Raw genomic sequence first — 27,532 nt, 5'->3', positions numbered from 1 at the left:
TATTATTTAATTTGTACTTTAAAATTTGTCCAACTGGACATTTGGTAATTTTTTCTAACCTAATTGCTAGATAACATGTGGATGGCTGACCCCAACGGGATACCATCTTCGAGTTTGTCTATTTTAAGCAATCAAAGTTTTTTTTTATTATTATTATTTAATTTGTACTTTACAATTTGTCCAGCTGGACATTTGGTAAATTTTTCTAACCTAATTGCTAGATAACATGTGGATGGCTGACCCCAACGGGATACCATCTTCGAGTTTGTCTAATTTAAGCAGTCAAAGTTTTCTTTTTTTTATTATTATTATTTAATTTGTACTTAATTGTTGAATAACATGTGGATGGCTAACCTCAGCGGAATACCATCTTCGAGTCTCATGAAATGAACGTGTGCGTTTTCGAGTTGGAGAAGAGAATGGAAAGGAAGTCCGTGATTTACGACAATTTGCGAAAAGTCGAGATACACGGCTTCTAAAAATCGAATAAGTTAATTACCGTGCCGTACACGGCGATGTAATTGAATGAAATTGGCCCGGAAAATCATTTAATAAGCTTTAATGAGGCTCCGCAGGCTGGGAGGGCCAGCGCACCGCTCAACACGGAACGAGAATCATTCGGGTCGCAATAAATTCTCTGTTCGTTTGGTCTCGCGTGTAAGTGCATTTTAAATGATGGAAAGTAAAGCATGATCGGTAGACGAGGAAGAACGTGTGTTTGATTATAAGGTTGACGATCAGGTCGGAAAGGGACGTACGTGTCCGTGAAACCACGTGTCTCTGATAATTCGAAGGGAAAGAGAAACATAATGAAACGTTGGTATATGGCAGAGCAGATCTATAATTAGTTGGACAGATAAATTATAGGTTATTATCGACGTAATTGTTGAAAAAGGGATATTTTGCATTCTTTGTTGAATAAAATAATACGGGCAAAATGGGTTGCCTGTGGACAAAGAGAAACTTTGTACTTGCATGCTATTCGCGCAAATTAACCTATCCAAGTTTCAATTTCGCTAATTTCAGCCAATTTATTATTCGATGCAGGATACTTTCGAACGTTTAACTCTGTTTTTATTTGCACAGCAAAACGTTACCAGGAATATCATGTCTTCCCTTATCTCTCCTTGAAATTAATGTTTTTCTTTTTTTTATTATTTAATTTGTACTTTACAATTTGTCCAGCTGGACATTTGATAAATTTTTCTAACTTAATTGCTAAATAACATGTGGATGGCCACCTCCAGCAGGTTACCATCTTCGAGTTTGACTATTTTATTTCTTTAGTGAGGTTAGTGGGTTGTTTTCCTTTTAGTCTTCTTTCTATGAGAGTACAGTAATGTAAATAGCAAAAACTAATTTCCGCTACTCTGCTTTTATTGCCACAGGGAACATTACCGGTAACGTAACTTTCTTCTTGTTTCGCATTGATGATATTATAAACAGTAAAAATACCAAACAATATTAAATAATATTTGTGTTGCCGTTTATCGAATGTCCAGCTGGACAAATTGTAAAGTACAAATTAAATAATGAAACCTGCTGTCTAATATTTAATATTGAAGTTGTGGCAAGAAATATCAAACACTAGAAACTGTTTATTAGTATGTATTATTATCATTGAAACGAGATTCAATTTCTTAGGTTGTCAAGATACAAACTTAACCTAGAAAAATTTATCAAATATTCAGCTGGACAAATTGTAAAGTACGAATTAAATAATAAAAAAAGACACAAAATCGTTTACTATCTGGCAACGATATCTGTCAAACGAAAGCGTCCTTGGAGCTGGTGCAGATTTTCCGCGCGACGCGACGTTTGGCAACCAGTGTTTAGGGCGAAAAAACGTGGTCCTGTTGCGGCGTGGCCGAGGGCAACCACGTGGTCTCGGTTAATACCATCGAAAACGCGAAGATGGCAGCCAGAGACAAGCAACAAGTGGAAGAGAAAGATGAGCGCGGGTTCTGCCGGCCGGAGAACGTCATTACGTGCACTGCACGGAATAACACGTTGCATTCGTCTTTGCGTACACGCCGGACATTGTGAGCGAGGTAAATTAATAATTGGAGCATTTAATGCAGACGGACTGGTCGCCGTGGCACGCCTCGACCCTCCTGCAAACGTGTATTTGCAACGTGCATACGTCTCGCAGTGTGATGTACATTTGAAATTATAATGCTGAAGCGGATCGTGCAGTGATGGGATGCGATCGGGAACGGGAGAGAAGAGGAAAAGAAAAAAGAATCGGCAGGTACAGAGAGAGAAAGAGAGAGAGAGAAAGAAATTGATATAGGAAGGAACGCTTATGGCGGATCTTATTTCTTTCGGTTTACGACATAGTATGCAAGGGGCGCTGCTAGTCTGTGATTGAAATTAATTCGTACTTTCTAGTGACAGATTTTTATCTACGATAATGGCATTGTGACGTTAACGAGGCTGCAAGATACCAGCAGAACTCGTTTCTTTCCATGTAGTTTCTATGCATTAAGATTCGTGCAACGGCGTATCACAAGTCTATCAATCCATCACTTTTTTTCTCTCGTTATCCCATAGATTGCCTGCAATCTGTTCTGTCGGACATCGAACAGCTTGTTATATCGGTTCAGGTTAGCGTGTCGATGCTACTCCGGTCGATCTATCGCTAGTCTATCATGGAAATTAATTTCTACTTGTTAACTTGAATTCGCGATAATATTAGTATTGTAACGTCAATGGGGATGCAACATACGAAGCTGAGTTACGTGTTCTTTCCTTAATTCGTGTTATGCAGATTTTTCTCCTGCATGCCTGTTGCGCGTACTATTTGTCGTAAATATGGACTTACGTATCCGCCACCCATAGTTCGCTCACGGCTATCGTTTACGTTCCTCATTTTTGCTCGATGGAAAAAGCACTTAAGTAGTTACATGCGGATATACGTAAGTTGATTCAATCGGCAATAACGTCTCCTGTCAAACTGTAAGATATTGGTTCAACATTGTCTCGCTCGTGCATGTAACGATTGCGTGATGTTCGATAGTGTCACGAGGCCGTGACGAGACTATCGTTTACATCGCTTCAGTTTTACTCGAAAGAGAAGGTGGCTGCTTATGTACAAGCACCTATGTAGGTTGGTTCGAACGACAGTAACGTTTTGCGTCGAGCTGCAAAAGATATTGGTGCAACATTGTTTCATCGGTGCGTGTAACGATCGTATGATACTCGATAGTGACACGGGATGCTGATAAGAATCGGTGAAATCGGTAGTGATGGGTTCGACGGAATAAACAATCTGTCGTGAGATGAAGCTTGGGAAAAAGTTTCCCATTTTTTTTTTTTTTTTATTTAATTTGTAGTTTAAATAAAACAATATAATTTTGGGTATTTGTGAAATATTAAGATCTTTATAATATTAATTATTTGTAGTAAGAATGTATTATAAATTATAACATTATATATTAGTTTAGTATCGTAAGTTAATAGCATTATATATTAAAACGTTCTTCGTCGAGAGTCCTGACATTTTTAGCAATAAAATGACGTTCAGTCTCGCGCGATTGTTCTGGGTATGGGAATGGCACGTGTGTATGTCGTACAGTTATTTTGCAGTCGCACGCGCCTCTTCTGTCGCGATGAGTCGTGGCAGCAGGAATGGAAATTGTGCCATATACGACGATGGGTTTTGTAGTCGCTCGCGACTAGTCTGAAATATAAAAAGGGCCACACGTGCTCTACTCACGTACAGAACAATCGCGTACCATCAAAAGTCATATTGTGCTGTTAGAACGTGTGATGAGCGTACTAAGCACGTTCAATATATAATACCATATGTCGGTAATATATAACAATAATACTATAATGATATGCAATATTGTAGCATATAATACCGTTAATATAAATAATTAATATTATACCTATGAGAAATTTTCTCACCAAACATATGTTTAGTTGTGTTTATTCGACCGAAAATTTAATGACTTTATTTACGTTCTTCGGCTTTTTCAAAAATTTTGCTGTTCAGTAGTAACAGTTTTTAGACATAAATAGATTAATATAAATCATATAATATAAATCATGTCAAATTTTCAAACTCGATTTTCCCTAAGAACAACGTCCTACGACGAAAACTTATTCCCAATCTTCGACTCATTTTTTCACGTAGGATAACCTCCTGTCCGGTTCCACTACGGTTACTATACCTGCCTAACCCTACCCGTGCGTAATAACGTACATAATAACCAAGCATGGGACATACGTGTCGCATTAGCATAGTAAGAAAAAGGAAACAACCGGACAACGAAACGGAAAGAAAGCTAACGTGCCTTTATCTGCCCAACGCGATACAACTCACGCGGATCGACAAGATTAATTGCATCCGCGAAAAGAATGTTTTGTAGGAGGCCGTTGTCGGTCGGACGCATTTGCCTAATTCGATCGTTTCTACGCGGGTAGGATATTCCCTTGTTGAGTGAAGCAAAGGTAGATAAATAAAAATGAGAATCGGCCGGTTTCCACTTACGCAACGGGCCCAGGCTGTCCCATTGGCGATTCGGCCCGTGTCCGTTCTCTGTTATCAAGGGTCTGGTGACGGCCAGGCTACGTTTCCTGCGACTTGTAACGCGTTTCGAAAATTTGCGAGAAGAAGGAGGCGCGGAACGTGTCGGCCGCGTTAAGCGCCGACCACCCGGCCGCGCCACGACGGAAGTGGTATCCTGCTCGGCGCTGACCGAGCGATATTTGCAGTCGGCGAGCGTGCTCGCCACGAAATTTGCCTAATAGGCTCGTATCTAAGCGAAGCATGCACAGATGTCGCGCGTCGCGTTAACTTGCCGCGCGATGAAATTGATTTACGAGGTGAGCGCCACGTGTTGGCTGAAAATGTATGAGCGCCGGTAGATACCCGCCCATTTGCGGCGACATAATTGCAACGTCGTACGCATAGGTGCGCTGCAGGGTTAAATAGCGGTAGAATTACGAGTTTGTTATTTACCTTGTTGTACAGAGCGTTCCACGAAATTAGGTTAGGTTAGCGGCTTGAAAGGGGCAGCAGAGAGAAAAAGGAAATTTTATTGGTGAAAATTAGATGGTTTACTGTGGTGTTTCGCGTGATACGTATGTTTGACGTGGAAGTGGTGGCGTTTTGTAGCTGCCAGGCGCGTCTCTCGTTTTCTTCACAGAAATTACGTATTCTTTTTACACTAAACCATGGGTTTTTGTAATCCTTCGCGAAACAGCGTGTTAAAATATTTGGGGGAAACATTGGTTGCTTTCGAAAGTGCTATTTAAAGTACTAGTTTCCTCTGTCGTTACAAATTCATACTTCTTCATTTCTTCGCATTTCCGGTATATGATGTTGGTAGGTGCCATGTTGGCTGTGTTACGTTGAATTACGCTACACGATATACCGTAAGAGTACTGTGAGAAGCACGTAAACCAGAAGTCAGTCTAAACCGCAACACAGAGATTAAGTTTCATGAATAAAATAAATAAATAAATAGTAAATGCTATATCTGGTATCTTTGGATAAAGAAAGATTACTTCTAGCAAGAGAGAGTGAAACAATAAAACTACACCAGTATATTTAAAACAGATCCGAAGACTTCTTGTAGAAAACATTGTTTTTTTTTTTTTTATTATTATTTAATTTGTACTTTACAATTGGTCCAGCTGGACATTTGGTAAATTTTTCTAACTTAATTGCTAAATAACATGTGGATGGCTACCCTTAATGGGTTTTTGATGTAAGTGTCATCAAAAACATCATGTGCTATTCCTTTAAATTTGCAAACACTGTGATCACCATAAATAATTATAAATAATTTGCATACAAGCAAAAAATATATATTTTCGACATGTTCCTTTTATCTTTATTGCAAAAGTATAGTTTGCAACGCTGTGAGTAAGAATTGTTATAAAATTGATGATGTTCAGTGTGCATGTGTTGCAGCATGTGTGTCGCTTAATGGTACTTACCTTCTTCTATACATAATAAACATTATTTACACAGTTTAATCCAGTTAGTAGTTATTTACAAATGAAAATTGCTCTTGAATTCTGTACTACAACGTTTCCATTGCCATGTACAATAGGACGATAAAAAGAAAACATTTTCTAATTTTCACACTTACTTTACGTTTTCTATAAGAAATCTTCATATCGTTGTACATTAATTTACACTACAAAAAGGATTGGTAACTAAGTGATTGCGGATTTTGTCATTAGGTTGTATTGACAAAATCTGCAATCACTTAATTGCCAACCCAATAGTTAGCTGTTGCGACCCCTTTGAAAAGTGTGTACGTAAAATGTGTGGGGAAAAGTAGGTGACGACGAGTATACTCGTCAAACACAGAGTACATGTCATAATATAGAATCAAGTTACAACGAAGTGACTGTTTTGCTTTTTCATAGTAACGCGGAATATTGTCATTTCTTCGTGACGAGTATACTCGTCAAACACAGAGTACGTGTTGTAATATAAAATTAAGTTACAACGAAATAACTGTCTTGCTTTTTAATGATAACGGGGAATATTGCTATTTACTCGTGACGAGTATACTTGTCCAACACAGAGTACGTGTTGTAATATAAAATTAAGTTACAACGAAATAACTGTCTTGCTTTTTCATGATAACGGGGAATATTGCTATTTACTCGTGACGAGTATACTCGTCCAACACAGAGTGCGTGTTGTAATATAGAATCAAGTTACAACGAAATGACTGTCTTGCTTTTTCATGATAACGGGGAATATTGCTATTTACTCGTGACGAGTATACTCGTCCAACACAGAGTACGTGTTGTAATATAGAATCAAGTTACAACGAAATGACTGTCTTGCTTTTTCATGATAACGGGGAATATTGCCATTTCTTCGTGACGAGTATACTCGTCAAACACAGAGTACGTGTTGTAATATAGAATCAAGTTACAACGAAATGACTGTCTTGCTTTTTCATAGTAACGCGGAATATTGTCATTTCTTCGTGACGAGTATACTCGTCAAGCACAGAGTACATGTTATAATATAGAATCAAGTTACAACGAAATGACTGTCTTGCTTTTTCATGATAACGGGGAATATTGCCATTTCCTCGTGACGAGTATACTCGTCAAACACAGAGTACGTGTTGTAATATAAAATTAAGTTACAACGAAATAACTGTCTTGCTTTTTCATGATAACGGGGAATATTGCTATTTACTCGTGACGAGTATACTCGTCCAACACAGAGTACGTGTTGTAATATAGAATCAAGTTACAACGAAATGACTGTCTTGCTTTTTCATGATAACGGGGAATATTGCCATTTCTTCGTGACGAGTATACTCGTCAAACACAGAGTACGTGTTGTAATATAGAATCAAGTTACAACGAAATGACTGTCTTGCTTTTTCATAGTAACGCGGAATATTGTCATTTCTTCGTGACGAGTATACTCGTCCAACACAGAGTACGTGTTGTAATATAGAATCAAGTTACAACGAAATGACTGTCTTGCTTTTTCATGATAACGGGGAATATTGCCATTTCTTCGTGACGAGTATACTCGTCAAACACAGAGTACGTGTTGTAATATAAAATTAAGTTACAACGAAATAACTGTCTTGCTTTTTCATGATAACGGGGAATATTGCTATTTACTCGTGACGAGTATACTCGTCCAACACAGAGTACGTGTTGTAATATAGAATCAAGTTACAACGAAATGACTGTCTTGCTTTTTCATGATAACGGGGAATATTACCATTTCCTCGTGACGAATATACTCGTCAAACACAGAGTACGTGTTGTAATATAGAATCAAGTTACAACGAAATAACTGTCTTGCTTTTTCATAGTAACGCGGAATATTGTCATTTCTTCGTGACGAGTATACTCGTCAAGCACAGAGTACGTGTTGTAATATAGAATCAAGTTAGAACGAAGTGACTGTTTTGCTTTTTCATAGTAACGCGGAATATTGTCATTTCTTCGTGACGAGTATACTCGTCAAGCACAGAGTACATGTTATAACATAGAATTAAGTTACAATAAAATAACTGTTTTGCTTTTCTATGGTAACGCGAAATTTCTTCGTGACGAGTATACTCGTCGAAGGCAGCCAACCGCTAGAAACCTGTCAACGTTTCCTCCGCCCACTAAACCGTCGTGATCACGTCGTGTAACTAGCGATCGAGATTTGAGAATAATAAAATGGAGCGAACCGCGGCGACGCGCCGTCGTCTTAATTTAAATCTCGAGCGCACCAGTCGACGTGTCTCCTCTTGGCCGAAAATACTCGCTATAAAATTTCCAGAATGATTAATCGCGCTCTCCAAGAAATTACGCCACGAAGAAATACGACAGAAGCGCCGCGGCGTTTACACAGCGTTTCGAACGCTCGGATCCGGCTGCGAGATAAAATTTCAATTATATAATTTCTGGCTGTGGTCTTCGGGCCGCTGCCCGCCGCCGTACGGCTCACAATTCATCGTTAGTACTGTATTTCCATCGGCTGGCAGCTAACGATTTCAAGCGGATACGTCGCCGAGCTACGTAACAGCGACGGGGTGTGCGTACAAATGCGTGTACGTCTTATCGAGCTATCTAATCCTCGTATTCCTCGATCGTGGACCACCCAGGTGGTACACCGCGGAAGTTGGCACGCACGATTTGCACACGCACACGTAGCCACGGAACGCGCTAGCCTGTCGCCGTTCATATACACGGTGTACTCTTATATAAATCGACGCTGTTTCTTGCGAGAAACGGATGCTAACTTTGCCGGGGTTGAAAATAGTCTGCAAAGGTGGGAGATTTGAGAATTATCAATAGCCAGTAGACAGTGGCTTTTAAGTTACAGTTAGTTGTTGCAACCTCTTTCAGAGTAAATGGATAGACTAAGTCTTTTTCTTTTTTATTTAATTTGTACTTTACAGTTTGTCCAGCTGGACATTCGGTGAATTCTGAGTTGATTTTTATATTGTTTCTATTGTTCGGTAGATTTATAAGGATGTAAAGCTCAATGTAACACGGAAACAAGACTGAATACTTTCATATGAACTGTTTTAATTGTTTTCATATGCAGAATCTTTGCCAGCAGGTACTCGTTAAGGGACATCTTGTATTACCGCAAAATTATATATTTTATACAATCAAAATTGTTATATCATGTGTATATACCGGGTGCGGTCGAATAAATTCTACAAGTGGTTGGTTGCTTATGAAAAACTAAGAAAATGTATTTACATAAGTAAATATTAACTTGTATTATAAGGATAGATGTAGGTAGTTGTATGTGTATGTAACAGAGTTTGGGCTCATCTGTGATCATTGCTATGATTTATTTATTGTGTTTCTGTTTATGAGTAAGTTTATGTCTATTGTTCTCTGGTTCACTTTTAATTATAGGTAGTTGCATGTAACAGAGTTTGGGCTAATTTGTAGTCATTGTTATGATTTGTTTAGTGTGTATGTGTTTCTGTTTATGAGTAGTTCATGTCTATTGTTCTGGTTCACTTTTAGTTATAAGTTGTTGTATGTAACAGAGTTTGAGCTAATTTGTGATCATTGCTATGATTTATTTATTGTGTTTCTGTTTATGAGTAAGTTTATGTTTATTGATCTCTGGTTCAGTTTTAGTTGTATGTTTATGTAACAGAGTTTGGGCTAATTTGTGATCATTGTTATGATTTATTTCTTGTGTATGTGTTTCTGTTTATGAGTAAGTTTATGTCTATTGTTCTCTGGTTTACTTTTAGTTATAGGTAATTGTATGTGTATATAACAGAGTTTGGGTTCATTTGTGATCATTGCTATGATTTATTTATTGTGTTTCTGTTTATGAGTAAGTTTATGTCTATTGTTCTCTGGTTCAGTTTTAGTAATATGTTTATGTAACAAAGTTTGAGCTAATTTGTGATCATTGTTATGATTTGTTTATTGTGTATGTGTTTCTGTTTATGAGTAAGTTTATGTCTATTGTTCTCTGGTTTACTTTTAGTTATAGGTAGTTGTATGTGTATGTAACAAAGTTTGAGCTCATTTGTGATCATTGCTATGATTTATTTATTGTGTTTCTGTTTATGAGTAAGTTTATGTCTATTGTTCTCTGGTTCAGTTTTAGTAATATGTTTATGTAACAGAGTTTGAGCTAATTTGTGATCATTGTTATGATTTGTTTATTATGTATGTGTTTCTGTTTATGAGTAAGTTTATGTTTATTGATCTCTGGTTCAGTTTTAGTTGTATGTTTATGTAACAGAGTTTGGGCTAATTTGTGATCATTGTTATGATTTATTTCTTGTGTATGTGTTTCTGTTTATGAGTAAGTTTATGTCTATTGTTCTCTGGTTTACTTTTAGTTATAAGTAGTTGTATGTAACAGAGTTTGAGCTAATTTGTGATCATTGCTATGATTTACTTATTGTGTTTCTGTTTATGAGTAAGTTTATGTCTATTGTGCTGTGATTTAGTTTTAGTTGTATGTAACAGTCTAGTTTAGTTGTATGTGTATGTAACAGAGTTTGAGCTAATTCGTGATCATTGTTATGATTTGTTTATTGAGTATGTGTTTCTGTTTATGAGTAAGTTTATGTCTATTGTGCTGTGGTTTAGTTTTAGTTGTATGTAACAGTCTAGTTTAGTTGTATGTGTATGTAACAGAGTTTGAGCTAATTTGTGATCATTGTTATGATTTACTTATTGTGTTTCTGTTTATGAGCAAGTTTACATCTATTGTTCTCTGATTCAGTTTTAGTTGTATGTTTATGTAACAGAGTTTGGGCTAATTTCTGATCATTGTTATGATTTACTTATTGTGTATGTATTTCTGTTTATGAGTAAGGTTACGTCTGTCCTTCCCTGGTTCAGTTTTCTTCTCTTTTTATTTTTCTTTCTATCTAAGTTTTCTATTGGGCTGGCAACTAAGTGATAGCGGATTTTGTCAATAGAACCTAATGACAACATCCGCTATCACTTAGTAGCCAGCCCAACTTTAATAAATCTTTTAATAGATTAAATTTAATAGATGGAAATAAAAAATTCTACTTGGATATATCCATTCCCCTACTATCATACTCTTATTTCTTCACTTTCATACTAACATACAGCCATAATGAAAAATTCACGTGCACGGTTTAATCTTAAGACTCAACAGCATTTCTCACAAGGACTGAATGTCAACTTGTAATCTTTGACGTATACAAAAATTGTAGACTCGACATAAAGTTCGCTTTGTAGCGCAAATTACCAGCCCGCGGATGTTCATCGTATAATACGAAAACCGCGTAACGTCGACAGTAAGAAAAAGAGAAAAGAACGAAAGATAACTCAGGCTGTCTTATGCCATCAGCAAACAATTTTCCCTTTACCAAACTAACCCCCCTCCCCTCACTTTCTCCAAACTCTACAAATTGAATCTTTCGAACACCCCGTATAGACATGGAGCCGCCAAGGCCGTGTGTTGCACGTGCCAGCGTCGAACGAAAGAAAGTGTGGATGGTCGTAGCGAATAAGCGATAGTAACGCAACGTTTATTAATCACCGTCGGATAATTACGTTGGTGTAGCCGATCGATCGTCAACGTTTCTCACACCTGCCTATCGTTTCTCTCTTCGTCCGACGAAACGTCAGCTAAGATCGTGTTACATTGGTTCGTCTACGAGATCGTACGCTATTCAACGCGTCGTAGCCCGCCGAAGGACTCGAAGAGAGTGAACAAGCGATACAACGTATCCCCCTAATCTCACGAAAGAGCCGGCTGATTAATGGATAACAAGCGGCACCGTGGAAAAAACGAAGAAGACGATAGAAAAAAAAAGAAAAAAGAGAGAGAGAAAGAGAGGGAAAAAGAAATCGTTGTCCCGGTTCGATTCGCCCGGCTCTCGAGTAATGTGTCAGAGCCGTTGAAGGGGTTAAAGGGGAGCAACGAAGTATCGGATCGAGGTAAAGTGCGAAGTAGAGACGGCCCCTTATAATAGCGCGGCTTGTTGGGTGGTCCAGCAAGGCCACCGTGGGTGGCCCACTCACCAACACCGTTTCGATATTAAACACGGCCACGTGTAACGTGTGTACGTATATAGGGCCGGTGATACAGGCACGCACACGAATCCACGGGGCCACGTTTAACCGCAATATATCATTTTACTTAGCACCGAAGCGGTGAGACTGCAGCCGGTGGCCCACGGACCAGCAACGTAACAAGTATGTTCCGTGTCCACTTTACAACGATAATGTTGCTGTATTTATGCACGAGACAGATAAGATGCTTTCTCCTCGGTCATTTTCATCTTCTTCTGCTGTATAACACGTACACCACCAGCAAAGTAGAAATTTCGCGCCGTGATTCTTCTCTTTCCCCACTTTCCCTGTATCTTTTTCTTATGGCGTATTAACTCTCTTTCCTTAGGATTCTTCTTTCTTTCTTTTTCACTGCCTTTCGATCTTTGTGTTCGACTCGTGCCTCGTCCAACAGCCTCACGACGATGTAAGCGTTTTTTAACGACCATGTAAATCGCTGCAACACAGACCACATTGAATAAGTGTAAATATAAATGGAAAAAGGAGAAACTTGACTTGGCAGCGATAAAGCCAAGGGTGGTTGGTTGGAGTTAGGTTAGGACAGAAGGATTTCGTGGTTCGAGTGCGTTTTCGCTGGGAAAATGGCGGCCTCCATTAAGCGCAGCTGATTGGGTTGGCAATACCACCTAATGACAAAATCAGCAATAACTTAGTTGCCAACCCAATAATTAAAAATTAGTAAACTGAAATTTATGAGATGGATGAAGATATATACACGATGTAAGGTGATGTGTAAAAATATTATACGAAATTGTTATTATATTGAAGAAAAAGAAGACAAGTGTGAGAAGTTGAGGATGCTGAGGCTTAACGAGCACGAATCGTGAGCCTGAGCAATGTTTTAATGCATGAGAAGGAAAAAACATTTTGGTTTGTTAAATTCTTTATTGAAGTTAGGAAGACAGAAGAAAAGGATATTCGATTTGATAGCTGAACGTATGATGACGCACCATGATAACTAAAAAATATATTCTAATTACTAAAACTATATACTAATTCATAGGAAATGTTGAAGTAATTACTTCAAGAATAACTTTTGTATATCCGTGACCTGGAGACCACTGTTACGAAGAGAATAGAATTTAGTGAAGAAAATTCAAAATAACGAGAGGTTCATATTATTGTACCCTTGAATATAAATTTTGTTTTTGGGCTACAAGATGTAGAAACAAAAAAGCTATAAGTAGATTTCTATTGCTGTTTCTTGTAGCCTTCAGTTGGAGCTACACACCAAGGTTAGCTTTTTGGTAATGTCCTTTGCTATAAATATATGAACGTGCTCCCTATCAGCTTCTTATTGTATTGTAACACTGTAAGAGTGAGGATCTGGATCAGCATACACTATACCTGTACTTATACCTATAATTATTCCAATGTATTTTTTTTATTACAAATTCATCCATTCGTTGCTCTATTAGTTAACCTCAACAGAAAAGTCCTTTGCTATAAATACATGACCTATTACCTTCTATTGTATTGTAACACTAGAAGAGTGAGGATCTGGATCAGCATACGCTATACCTATACTTATGCTTATTTCAATATATTTTTTTATTACAAATTCATCCATTTGTTGTTCTATCAGTCAACCTCAGCAACCAGAATCGGAGACTTGTTGCCAACAAGCTGTCATGGAGCAGAAACCTTTTCTGGTTTGAAATAATTTTGGAAATTTAATTTTTTCCATTATAATAAGATCTTGCGTGTACGAGAAAATTGTATATTTTTTTTATAGTCGAAATTCATCGGAGAATACATTTGCAGAATGTGGAATTTGTAGAATTATGTATGCCACCTGTTAGTCATAGGGAAAGCTGAATGAAAAAAATTGATTTAAATTTGCAAACACTTTAAGCAAATATCTGTATAAAAAAGAAAAATATATTCGTTAAAAATGTTCTTTTTACTTTTGTTACAAAAGCATATTTTCTCATCGCGAGTAAGAGTTGCTATGAAATTGATAACGTTTAATGTCCATGTGTTGCAACATGTGCAACGCTTACATTGTTTTATCCGGTAAACACTATTTGCACAATTTAACGCTATTAGCAGTTATTTTCAAGTGGAGATTGCTCTGAATTTTTAATTTGTCCACCTACGTCCTCCAGGAGAAACCTTAAACTCAAAACGCAGGAATTTTCATTATTTTAAATTACCATGTCGCGTATTGTGCACCTTTCGTCAAATTCTCGCGACTAGGTCAATCATTTAAAATATTCAACTAAAATCATAAAAATATTCTAAAATCCAGAACATCTCAACATTGTTAACAACCGCTGAACTAACCTATCAGATCAGGTAGCAAGCAAATGACCAGTTAGCAAATTTCACTTAAAATTGCACACTCGTCGTCGCTTCTTTCCTTCTAACATCTAACTTCATACAAATTCCTATACAAACAAAAATCGACAAATCGATCAATCGGATAATATTAGTAAGGTTAGGGTTAACCTGTTGCAACGTACACTCGTCGCTTCTCGAGTTCTCAAAACTAAGACATCGAGTCTCGTGCTTGTCCGCTGCTTATCTCTCACTCGAATTCTTCTATTCTCAAGGACCATGCTGGTTATCATCCGACAGTAAATAGATGCCGAGGCAGTTTTTCAAGAAGTCAGCAAAACGTAGCGAATGGTGAAACGAGCAGGCGCCCCACATTCGCTTTGCAATGGCCAACGTGGGGAGTCGTGATCCTGTCGACGGACAATGAGATGAAAAATAAAGTGCTGGACCAGGTCAGGTTAAAGGCTTCGTTGCTTACATACGAGCCGTCCCTCTCTCTTTCCTATCCCTCTCCTTCTCCTCTCTCTCTCTCTCTTTTCCGTTTTCGTTGTCCCCTGTCCTTACGTCCCTCGCCCCGGATTCCGCTAAGTCAATTCCGTTGAGGATACGGCAGAGGCGTCAGACGATCTGGGTGGTCTGCATCCTACGCAAACAGAGTATACAAGCGGATACACGCTGGTTGAACAGGTAGTGCTCACGAAAATTTACTGACTTTGCGGATTTCGTGCATGCTGCACGCGGCGAGGCTAACTTTTGGAACAATGCCTGCCCCCTCCCCTGCTCGTCGTATTTTTACGCGTTCCACCCCTACGCAGATCTGTCGACAAAAGCCGTGCGTGGACGATGGAAAACGGCCGGAACGAGAGCACGAAGACAATGCGAGTCTACCTTCTTTTGCAGCGATATACTTGGGTTAAACTGGTTGTTCGGTTAGAGCTGCCACGAGGTTTGGTCGTACGGAGCCGCGATCCTGCAACTTATTTTATGGGGGTCGCTGGTAATGGCGCTTCTGCTTGAGAAATTCGACGCGGCTGAAACCGCGAATCCCCGCGCTATGTTATTTTTATGCCACTTGGTGTTGTGCTTTATGGACGTATCGCGTGTCTGTTGCAACATCTTTTGTCTAGCTACAATGGAAGAAGATGTCGGATGATAAAAATCATCTACATTTTGATAAATGTGATTTTTCCACTTTGTACGTACTGTTTGTATTTTTGTACCTTTAAATTGAAATGTTGGAATATTTCTATTTCAATTCGCAGAATTGCTGCTACTTCGTCCTTCGACCACCCGCATATCCGTGCGAGCTAATCGGTTTTCGTCGGTCGGACGCATAATTGCCATGGTCCGCCGCCTCTGTAACTTTGGCGTTTACGTACATTGAGCAAAACGAGCTGCCTGAAAAGCTGAACGTCCTTGTACGAAGCTTCTGCACGTGAAATTTTCCTCTGTCGACCCTCTTTTACGCGGAAATCTCGACAAGTCGAAGGATTTTGTCTCTTCAAAAACCTTGAAGAACCCAACATTTGTCACAGTGTGCTAATGAAGTAATTTCTTGAAGAAAAGCTCTACACCTTTTCTTTCGTATATCCGTGACTAGGTAAAAAGAAAGAAAAAATTCCAAATAAGCAGAGGTGCATATTATTGTGCCCTTGAATATAAATTTTGTTTTTGGGTTACAAGATCTAGAAACAAAATTCTATTGCTGTTTCTTGTAGCCTAACACTGTAAGAATGAGGATCTGGACCAGCATACACTATACCTGTACTTATTTCAATATATTTTTCTCTTACAAACTCATCCACTCATTTCTCTGTCAATTAACCTCAACAGAAAAGTCTTTTGCTATAAATATGTGACCTATTACCTTCTATTGTACTGTAACACTAAAAAAGTGAAGATCTGGATCAGCAAAAACTATACCTGTACTTATACCTATAATTATTCCAATGTATTTTTTTATTACAAATTCATCCACTTGTTGCTCTATCAGTCAGCTTCAACAGGGAAGTCTTTTGCTATAAATATGTGACCTATTACCTTCTATTATACTGTAACACTGTAAGAATGAGGGTCTGGACCAGCATACACTATACCTGTACTTATTTCAATATATTTTTCTCTTACAAATTCATCCACTCGTTGCTCTATCAGTTAACCTCAACAGAAAAGTCTTTTGCTATAAATATGTGACCTATTACCTTCTATTGTACTGTAACACTAAAAAAGTGAAGATCTGGATCAGCATAAACTATATCTGTACTTATACCTATAATTATTCCAATGTATTTTTTTATTACAAATTCATCCACTTGTTGCTCTATCAGTCAGCTTCAACAGGAAAGTCTTTTGCTATAAATATGTGACCTATTACCTTCTATTGTACTGTAACACTGTAAGAATGAGGGTCTGGACCAGCATACACTATACCTGTACTTATTTCAATATATTTTTCTCTTACAAATTCATCCACTCATTTCTCTGTCAATTAACCTCAACAGAAAAGTCTTTTGCTATAAATATGTGACCTATTACCTTCTATTGTACTGTAACACTAAAAAAGTGAAGATCTGGATCAGCATAAACTATATCTGTACTTATACCTATAATTATTCCAATGTATTTTTTTATTACAAATTCATCCACTTGTTGCTCTATCAGTCAGCTTCAACAGGGAAGTCTTTTGCTATAAATATGTGACCTATTACCTTCTATTGTACTGTAACACTAAAAAAGTGAAGATCTGGGTCAGCATAAACTATACCTGTAGTTATGCCTGTACTTATTTCAGTATATTTTTCTCTCAGAAATTCATCCACTCGTTGCTCTATCAGTTAACCTCAACACTAACAGCTGTTCGTCATTTTTCAGTTGATTCGTCACCGCCGTCCCAAAATTCTGCATCGAATCACTGTGCAGCCACGCGACTAACGTTACGCACGTTCGATCGTTGTTAGAAAATAGCTAAAAGAAGAAAAATACGACGAGGACGAAGAAACGATTGGGAAAACTTCTCGCGGATATCGCGTGTCGAGACCACCGTCAAACTCACCCGCAACGAGCATGCAAACCCATATACATACTCATGCAGCTGCTGGCGTATCTCGGATGCGGCGCGACACTTATAGAGGCAGGCAATGCTAATTCAAACAAAGTTATTGTTCGGTAGATATATATTTAATTCTTTTCTCATTTACATACGAGTACGGTGGCGGCTCGCCAGCCTCACAATGTGCCATTGTCGAGGACCTCTGCTTGAATGGGCAAGGACCATCGAGACCGCGTTTCCAGATGGCGATAATTCTCCTAGATGAAATTAAGCACAGCCTACGCGCTACACGAACGCAACCAGATTTATCTGGATCAAAACCAACTGGTTATCGTGATACCTGCTCGTAATTAACAGCTTGGAAGCAACGAGAAGAAGAGTGTTAGGTCGTCCGAAAAGTTCCTTTCTCTCTACAAGGAAATTGTTGTGATCCATTTTCTTGTATTAATAGCATAAACGTTTGACAGGTTAGGTTTCACGTTTCTATAAAGGTGTCGTAAAAGACATGTTCGTGAGAGAAAGACTCCTTTGCAAACGAATAAAGAAACACTTGTACGCGTTTACATATAATTTCCAAGTTATTCCAGTTGATTATAGTTTCTTGTTATGAGTGTAAAAGTCGAATACTATTAGGTTACCCGGAAAGTTTCTTTCGTTCTACGATATGAGAAGATAATAATTGCACAATTTTGTTCTGTATTATTTTATCATGTCATGTACGATATATTTTGTTCTATTGATACAATACGTTGTGCATCTATTATTTCCTTATGAAACGAAAGAAACAACCTAATAATTTTCAGTATCCAATTTTCAATATAACGTCGTGTACAGGACGTTTTATTTAACATTTCGCTTACTTTCAGCGAGAGAAAAATTGCATTAGGACAATCGTCAAAGTTTGATCTGCTCAAAACAGTGAAAATTCTGGCTCATCACAATTTTCTCTTTGAGGTATCTTTTCAGCCATTTTTCAACACCATTAACATTTGTTAAGTGCAATCACGTACGTATTTTAATTATTTATTTATTTTTTTTTTTAGGGAATTCACGAATATGCTGCATCTGTAATTATGTGAAAAAGAGTTGCCATGATATATTAGCTGCAGTTAGGATATTATTAGCTGCGGAACGTCTTCTTTTCACACATTTTGGAAATCGCCGAAGAATAGTCGTCCCGCTGCGCTCAAGTTTACCTTTTTTTCACGGCAGACAAGAGGGCTCTTTTGTCGGTGAACTGCACTTTGCTTTTTCGTTGGCACGAGCTGTTAAATGGTTCCGGATATCTTCGGAGAAAGCTACTGAATTTGCGTCGGGTCTTGTTATAGCCGACAATGGCTACAATCATCGTGTCTGTGACGCGGATTATGAACATAAAGTGGGTTCAGAAAGGGAGAGTGCCATTTTGTAACTGAGAACGAGGAATTTAGGAAGAATAAGAATACAGGGTTTACATTCTTCTTCTTCTTAAATCTTCTCTCAGGATCCCACTCAAAGATGTTTTCAAGTCAGAATTGAACAATGTTTAACGTTGATGGAAAATCTATGAAAATACAGTATGCATATATTTAATATGCAAAATATACAAAAAGATATGAAGGTAGAAGAGCATCTGAATATTTAGAAGATGAGGCAAATCTTTGTGTACTGAGCTGCCATTTTTTAGTTCACAAAAATATGAATTTAATGTTTATGCAAATTCATATTTTTTACAAATTAGAAAAAAGGTATCTCTACATAGACATACCTTTTGTACATATTTGTTCTATATATAATATATATATATATATATATATATTTTGTAAGATTTCATAGAAACTTTGAAAATTACAAATTACAAATTTTAAATCATTATCTATTTCAATATTTTATTTAGATTGCAGAATCTCTAGATTACGAACAATCAATTTGCAACTTGAAATTATTTATCAGAAAGCCCCTAACCAAATAAGATTTTCCAAAAAGCAGACGAATGAGACGAAAATTAGTGGGTCAGGTCACTAAGTTGTGCACGGTTCGTTCATCTTTCAAATCGCTCGTGTTCGTTCTCCTATTTCCCATTTATCAATCTCTACGAGCACCTTGTACGAGAGAAGCTTCATCGGGTGTGCGAAAAGTGAAAGGAAAATTGAACGTGGAAAGATGGTGTGTACACGGTGGAACGAAATAGCGTGAAGCCTGGATTATCTGCTACACCCTCGTTGGAGTGTCTCGTGTAGACTTGGAGATTCATCCTGATAAGGATTTCCATGCTGCGGCAAGTATCTTGTTAAAATACAAGCTTTACACCTGTACAGCAGCAGTGGACTACTACATCTCACTGAGGCGAGGAAAGTCCTGAAACCTTGTAATGGAGCTACTTCAAAGTAAATCTACAAGCTAGAAAGTTGGTAAATATAGGAACAAATATGAATAAAAATAGATAAATATGTTGAATATTATTATTATACGTTATAAGTAACTATAAGTGTAATTAATTATTATTCCATGTATTAACTACTTATTTGTTTGTGTTTTAAAAATAGCAATTTTATGATACATTGTTAGAAAATGCGATAAATTTGTTTGTATTCTGTGAATTTTAGTCCATTCTCCAATGCTTCCACTTTATTTCTCCTCATTTTTCACAGATTCTTTGCAACAGCTGACTCCATTTTCTTAACCTAACTGCAACCTTGTAGATGTTCAGAATTCTGACAAAATTCAGAATTACTAATGTTGAAGTAATTACTTCAAGAAAAACTCTACATCTTTATTTATGTATATCTGTGACCTTGAGACAGCTATCATGCAGAAAATAGAATTTAGAGAAACAAAAATATTCTAAATAAGGAGAGGTGCATATTATTATGCCCTTGAATATAAACTATGCTTTGGGTTACAAGGACTAGAAACAAAGGAACTAATAAATAGATTTCTATTTATGTTCCTTGTAGCCTTTGGTTAGAGCTATAAGGTTAACTTTTTTGATAATGTTCTTTTGCTATAAATATATAAATGTGTAACACTAAGGCAATGCACCTTACACAGTTCCACTCACCAGAATCGTCAAATATGCTTTCCCAATAAAGATAAAGTGTTATAAAAAAATGTTAAACAGTTAGGATCAAAAATTGCTAAGAATTGGACCAAAAAGGTGATCGCCTATTGTCCAGATTGTACTGATGAGCCAGATTTATGTTTAAAGAGTTTTAACACAGTGTACCGTTAGATGCAAGATTTGTTTTCATTTTTTTTTTTTTTTTATTGATGTTCTAATAAAAATGTTCAATTGTTTAATGGGGCAACTTTTATTTCAAAGTATCTTCTATTTATCGGTTATATTCAAAATGCCCTGACTGTCAATTTTCATACAATTTTTACAATTGTAAGAAATTCAAGCGCTCCTGGTCACCAATGACCCACCGTGGTGTCATACGAGAAACCATGACGGGTCACATATGACCAACGTGGTAGTCAAAGTGTTAACTTGGGCGACGGCAAACAAGCGCGACATTGTACGCAGACTACCTTGAGGGAAACGCTGCGTATCATCCGGTCCTGGCTGGATTTATGATTTCGATTCGGGTTAACCATAGAGATGTATCACGGCGTGGCCTTGGTCGGTCTCTGCTCTGGCCATATCGCTTTTCGTCATGGCCCGCGGTGCGTCTACGGACCACCGACGTCGTCGCAATTAGTAAGTCGGATATCCTTCCCCCTTGTTCTCTCGCTCCTATTCACCTTAACATTGTGCCCTTCTCTCGGTCGTGTTCTAGTTGTCCGCTTCCTCTTTTTCTACCTGTGCCTCTTTCTTTCTCCTTATTCGTGGCATCGGTCGCTCGTTTCAGTCCCGTACGCCGTATCTGTTTGTCGAGTAATTTGCCGATGAAGTCGCAGAATAAATACCTTCGATTGTAGAAAAACTTAATCAATTCGTCAGCCATCCGTTTCAGTCTCGTATACCGTACACGTTTGCCATGGGTAATTTGCCGATGAAGTTGGAGGCTCAACACGTCGTTTCCGTTTGTCCAATAACTCTCTGACCAAGTTCAAGCGTTCACTTTGACTACCCGAAGAAGCTGGACAAATTGTAAAGTACAAATTAAATAATAAAAATAAAAAAAAGAAAATTGACTGCTTAAAACAGACAAACTCGAAGATGATATCCCGCTGAGGTTAGCCATCCACATTTTATTTAGCAATTAGGTTAGAAAAATTTACCAAATGTCCAGCTGGACAAATTGTAAAGTACAAATTAAATAATAAAAATAAAAAAAAGAAAATTGACTGCTTAAAACAGACAAACTCGAAGATGGTATCCCGCTGAGGTTAGCCATCCACATTTTATTTAGCAATTAGGTTAGAAAAATTTACCAAATGTCCAGCTGGACAAATTGTAAAGTACAAATTAAATAATAAAAATAAAGAGAAAGAAAATTGACTGCTTAAAACAGACAAACTCGAAGATGGTATCCCGCTGAGGTTAGCCATCCACATTTTATTTAGCAATTAGGTTAGAAAAATTTAACAAATGTCCAGCTGGACAAATTGTAAAGTACAAATTAAATAATAAAAATAAAAAAAAGAAAATTGACTGCTTAAAATAGACAAACTCGAAGATGGTATCCCGCTGAGGTTAGCCGTCCACATTTTATTTAGCAATTAGGTTAGAAAAATTTACCAAATGTCCAGTTGGACAAATTGTAAAGTACAAATTAAATAATAATAATAAAAAAAAACTTTGACTGCTTAAATTAGACAAACTCGAAGATGGTATCCCGTTGGGGTTAGCCATCCACATGTTATCTAGCAATTAGGTTAGAAAAATTTACCAAATGTCCAGTTGGACAAATTGTAAAGTACAAATTAAATAATAATAATAAAAAAAAACTTTGACTGCTTAAATTAGACAAACTCGAAGATGGTATCCCGTTGGGGTTAGCCATCCACATGTTATCTAGCAATTAGGTTAGAAAAATTTACCAAATGTCCAGCTGGACAAATTGTAAAGTACAAATTAAATAATAATAATAAAAAAAAGAAATCTGACTATCATGAATCACATGTTTCGCTCAGGACACCACAGTATTTTAACACAATGCACTGTTAGATGCAAGATTTGTTCTCATTTTTTTTTTTTTTTTTATTGATGTTCTAATGAAAATGTTTAATTGTTCAATGGGGCACTTTTTATTTCAAAGTATCTTCTATTTATCGGTATTTATATTCAAAATTCCCTAACTGTCAATTTTCATTCAATTTTTACAATTGGAAGAAGTTCAAGCGCTTCGGTCACCAATGACCAATGATATCATTGATAATGTGCAAATTGTTTGCTTTTCTTCCAATTCATAAACGTTCATATGGAATATATACTTTTGGCTTGAAAGAAACTCATTTATCGCTGTTCCGTTTCAGGACCGTATATTGTATATTTTTTCTTTTTGTTATTTAATTTGTACTTTACAATTTGTCCAGCTGGACATTCAGTAAATTTTTCTAGCTGTATATCGTCTATGGCTGTCGAATAATTCGCTGTGCAAGTTCAGGGTTAATATCAGTAGTCTTTGACTCTTTGTATTGAACAATGGCAATGCCTAGATGATATTGACAGTGTGCAAATTATTGTTCGGTTTCGTTCATTTCTTAGAAATTTACATCTTCTTCGAATATAAATACTTTCCATTTGAAAAATGAATAATTTTGATGATACAAAAAAAAAAAAAAAAAAAGAACTACACAGTCAATTCATCACTTTCAGTTCTCAACAATGTCTGCAGAATAATCTGCTGACGAAGTGGCAAAATAAATACTTTCGACTTTAGAAAGCTGGGCTGAGTCATCAGTTTCAATCCACCACTCTGTTTTCAGAATAATTTGCTGTTGAAGTCCCAAAATAAATACCTTTGATTTTAAAAAACTGAATCAATTCACCAATCTCCCGTTTCAGTCTCCACTATGCCGTACTTGTTTGACCACTCATTTTCTCACGAAGTTCAAGGTTCAGTATGGCATGTGTGTTTATAAAGCAATTTACTGCTGAAGTTCAAGGTTAATATCCGTAGTGTTCAACCCTTTGCGCTCCACTGTCTTAACGACATTGATAGTGTGCAAATTATTGTTTAATTTTCTTTCAATTTATAAACCTAAATATATTTTTCGAGCATAATAACCTCTGTTTAAAAAATAAATAACTTCGAGTGAAAAAATCTCGATCAATTCATCAATTCGTCATTTTAGCAACCAGTACGTCGTATCTGTTTGCTGAGGAGTATTATACTGATGAAGTTCAAGGTTCTATATGCCGTATCTGTTTGTCGAGCAATTTACCGATGAAGTTCGAGGATCGATGTGCCGATATGTTTGGTGAAGTTGAAGGTTAATATGCGCAGCGTGTAAAACTTTAAGCTCCGCTACATTAGCGCCATGGCGATATTGATAACCTGCAAACTTTTTTTTTCACGTGAAGAAATCCTCATGGACGCAAAAAAGGAATTTTTTTTTTTTTTTTTTTAACGTGGAGGAAATCTTCATAGACACCTTTCTCATCACCCTGCGGTGGGGCTGGGGACGCAGGGCGGTAGAGAGAAGGTAGTGCCGGATTCTTACCGGCTAAAACCTCCACTAATGTACGGAAGAACACGAGGAACACTATTTTTGGTCTTTTTTCCCATTGGCCCTAGGGGGATGTGTACCAAAGACTTGCAGAAAGTATCACACAAATTACACAAAGGACTAGCCTTTGTTGTCTCTTGCATTGGATTAAGATGGATTTTTTTTCTATGCAAGTATATATTCCCAACCAGGAGGGATTCGAACTCCCGATACGTCGTTTTCAATTCTGGACCTTAACGAGCGTAGCTGGCTGCCCCACATACCGATAATTTACAAATTGGTTCCAAATCGTTGACGTTCACGTAAAATAAGTACTGTCATTAAAAAAAAAAAAAAAAAAAACAATCGATTGATGGGCGTTTCGATTCCATCTCGCATACCATACAGTGTCTGATAATTTGCTGACAAAGTGCAAGGTTAATATCCGCAGCGTTTAAATCTTTGCGCTCCACTGCAGACGGCGTCTCAGTGATATTGATAACGTTAAAATTGGTTTCAATTCATAGACATTCACAAGAAGCAAATACTTCTGCTTTTTAAAAACTCGATCAATTCATCAATCCCGTAGTTCAGTCCGCAGTACGCCGTATCTGCACGACGAGTAATTCGCTGATAAAGTTCAAGGTTAATATCCGCAACGTTTAACCCGTTGTACTCGACTAGAGCAACGTCTTGGCGAGATTAATAGCGCGCAAATTGCTTTTCTTTCGATTCGTAGACATTTCTATTAAATAAGTACTGGCGATTTCAAAAATATTAATCAATTCGTCGACGCCGATTACGCATCTGTCGAATAACTGGCTGACCAAGTGCAAGGTTAATATCCGCAGCGTTTAACCCTTTGCACTCCACTATAGCTGTGTCTAGGCGACGTTAATAGCACGCAAATCGGTTCGCACATTAGTTTTCTCTCGGTTCATACTGTAGAATCATTACTACAATTAATTTATTTAGAATAAATGGATTAAACAGATGTTGAGGTTAGGTTGACGATGGATGTTTAACATGAACTAATCACAATAACGTATTACGATTAAGACAATTAGATAGTTAATTTGCAACTCTCGTCACCACGGATTCATCGCTCTCTCTCACACGGACCACACTCTCTCGACAAGGCTAGTAACACACTCTCGACAAGGCTAGTAACACACTCTCGACAACGCAATTTGCACTCCCTGATTTCTCGATTTACACTCTCTGACTACTCAACTAACACTGACTATTAATTCATCTTTGTCCCTTAGCATCTCTTTGTCTTTTGTCTTAGCTCCACCACGCAAATGTTCTGCAACTGCTTGTGGTTAGGATCACACACGTCGTTCCCGCGAAACTGTTTGATTGAAGGACCGACGATACATTGTTAGACCTGTCGGCACTTCGGCTTTCTCGCGACATTGTTTATAGTTCACTCGATATCTCTTAGGCCTTTCGTCCACGAAACTACAATACTAACTTACGTGAAACAAGTATCTTTGATTCAGAAAATCTGAATCAGTTCATCGGTGTTTTTGTTTCAATCTTGTATGTTGTACACGTCTTGTGAATAATTTGCTGATATGTTTGAGGTTAATACATGCAGCGTTTCATCCTTTGTATTTCACTATAGTAGTGTGTGGACGATAACGTGCAAATTATTATTTGCTTCATTTTCGATTCATAGTTACTTACGCCTTTTTCCAAAATAGATATGATACTTTCGGTTTTGAAAAAGTTGCGACGTTTCGTTTTGAAATTACTGTACATGGTATAAGATTATGTTTGTTTGCACAAGGGCAGTGAAATTAGTGCAGTGGCACATTAAGGAAGTAAATGTTATATCGTGTGCGCAAAACCGCGGTGTAATAGCGATTACGGAAGCGGAAATTGTGTATAGTAATAACGTCCAATTTTCATAGAATAATTTCCAGTGGTAAAAAGAAACAAAGAACACGCTACATCACTTCGTTTTATATTCTGCGTGTCATCGTCATTACGGAACTATCTAACTCTTTTTTTCTTTTTTGTAAATAATTCTTCTGTAAAAGCCTTCCACGACGCGGAAGATAATTAAATACCTCGTTTTTCTTGGTACGACGTACGTATTATATATAGAAACATAAATTACTATTGCTATTTAATACTTTCTCTTATATTTTAATTACTTCAAAGTGGTTAAATATATATTGCGAAAGTGCAGGATCTTTAATCTTACTATGTACTTGTAAAATGATTTACCACTGACACTGTGTACGCTATAAAGACGTAAAAAGGTATTCTAATTACTATACTGCCTTATCTTGTTTAATTTATATAATACACTATAATAATATACCATGGAGGAAAGTTACTCAACCATTAAATTAGTTTTCAAAATGTAACGAATGAAGGTTATAGAACTAAACCTGCTAACATCTCTTCGGTTGTTAATGTGACCATTATATTAACATTAAAGAAAATTAATAAATGTTTCGACCGAAGATAAACTACGATTCATTAGCTCTAGTTATTATTTTCTAGTTATTGGGTTGGCAACTAAGTGATTGTGTTCCGCAACACATGTAACATTGAGAAGCTTGTAGAAACTTTTCATGACTGCGTCATATGTGTTATACAAAGCATTTACAAAACTCCATTAGCTAATTTTACCGCTACAATACTGATAGATTATATGCCAATAAAATATTAATGTTAATAAAAGTACCAACGAAGTTTCAACGAGTTCCGTATAACACTACATACGTATGCGTTACAAATTTTACAGAATAATCGTTCGAATACTTTCCGTGTAAATTAGCTGACGCATCTCCGTCGATAAAATTCGACATCGGAAGCCACTGAGAAGCTCGTACGAACAAGGCCGTAGAGAAAAAACACGCCGGTTAACTGCCGCATGAACCTGTGAGATACGTTCAGCTCCAATTCTCACCGCCAGCGTAACCATTTAATTAACGCGTGACTCTGGCTCCGTGTAATCAGCCGATAATTACCAATAGTTGACCGATCACGGTACCGACCGAACCCGCCACGTCGATCGTATCTCTAACACAGGCGCGTATCGAGGGGGGAAACGAGGAAGAGGCAGGAAGAATCCGCCGAGTCAACCAAGATAATGACAATTGCTTGTCCGGAACGGAATTCGTAGAGGAATTGTCGGCTGGCCAACACCGGAAGTCCACGTTCCTATGGCGTTTCGGCGCCACACGGCCAGACAACAACGGCGGGCGTATCGTCGTAGATAATCCATCGACGAGAAGCACCGGTAGCTGTTCGTAGATGCAGATAGCCACAGGTTACGATCTTGTTCGTCCGTCTCTCTTAGTCTTGGCCAACTGGTCTACACCCGTGATGAAGAGTAACGATTCGCCTCGTTACAATGGTAAAGGACGATCCTCTGTTGGAAGAGCCGCGCCTCCGATCCTTGGCATTAGTCATCTCTGCATTCGGCTTAACGATGATGTTGGACAATACCGGCAGACGGAAAACCGAAGGCCGGTAAAGCGAGGAAGAAGATTATTATAATTGAAGTTTATGGCAATTGTAGATTCCCAATGTGTTGCTTTATCTATGTAGTACATAATCCTA

General features: G+C 37.5%; 2 long non-coding RNA genes across 2 annotated transcripts; both read right to left on the bottom strand.

Annotated features, from left to right (window-relative positions):
• Positions 1-13,953: 13,953 nt before the first annotated feature.
• Positions 13,954-15,861, bottom strand: LOC139996526 (uncharacterized). Its single transcript, XR_011802277.1, has 6 exons — positions 15,543-15,861; positions 15,211-15,449; positions 15,035-15,139; positions 14,801-14,965; positions 14,329-14,732; positions 13,954-14,263 (listed from the first exon to the last, which is right to left on the bottom strand). It is a non-coding gene; the product is annotated as an uncharacterized lncRNA (long non-coding RNA).
• Positions 15,862-19,838: 3,977 nt separating this feature from the next.
• LOC139996367 (uncharacterized) lies at positions 19,839-26,496 on the bottom strand. The gene is made up of 3 exons (XR_011802217.1): positions 24,354-26,496; positions 23,258-23,803; positions 19,839-21,432 (listed from the first exon to the last, which is right to left on the bottom strand). It is a non-coding gene; the product is annotated as an uncharacterized lncRNA (long non-coding RNA).
• Positions 26,497-27,532: the final 1,036 nt, after the last annotated feature.

This window comes from Bombus fervidus, chromosome 18 (genome assembly GCF_041682495.2).
Source record: "Bombus fervidus isolate BK054 chromosome 18, iyBomFerv1, whole genome shotgun sequence".
Classification (NCBI taxonomy): Eukaryota; Metazoa; Arthropoda; class Insecta; order Hymenoptera; family Apidae; genus Bombus; species Bombus fervidus.
Note: the sequence above shows the minus strand (reverse complement) of the source record. Positions and strands in the feature narration are given on the sequence as shown.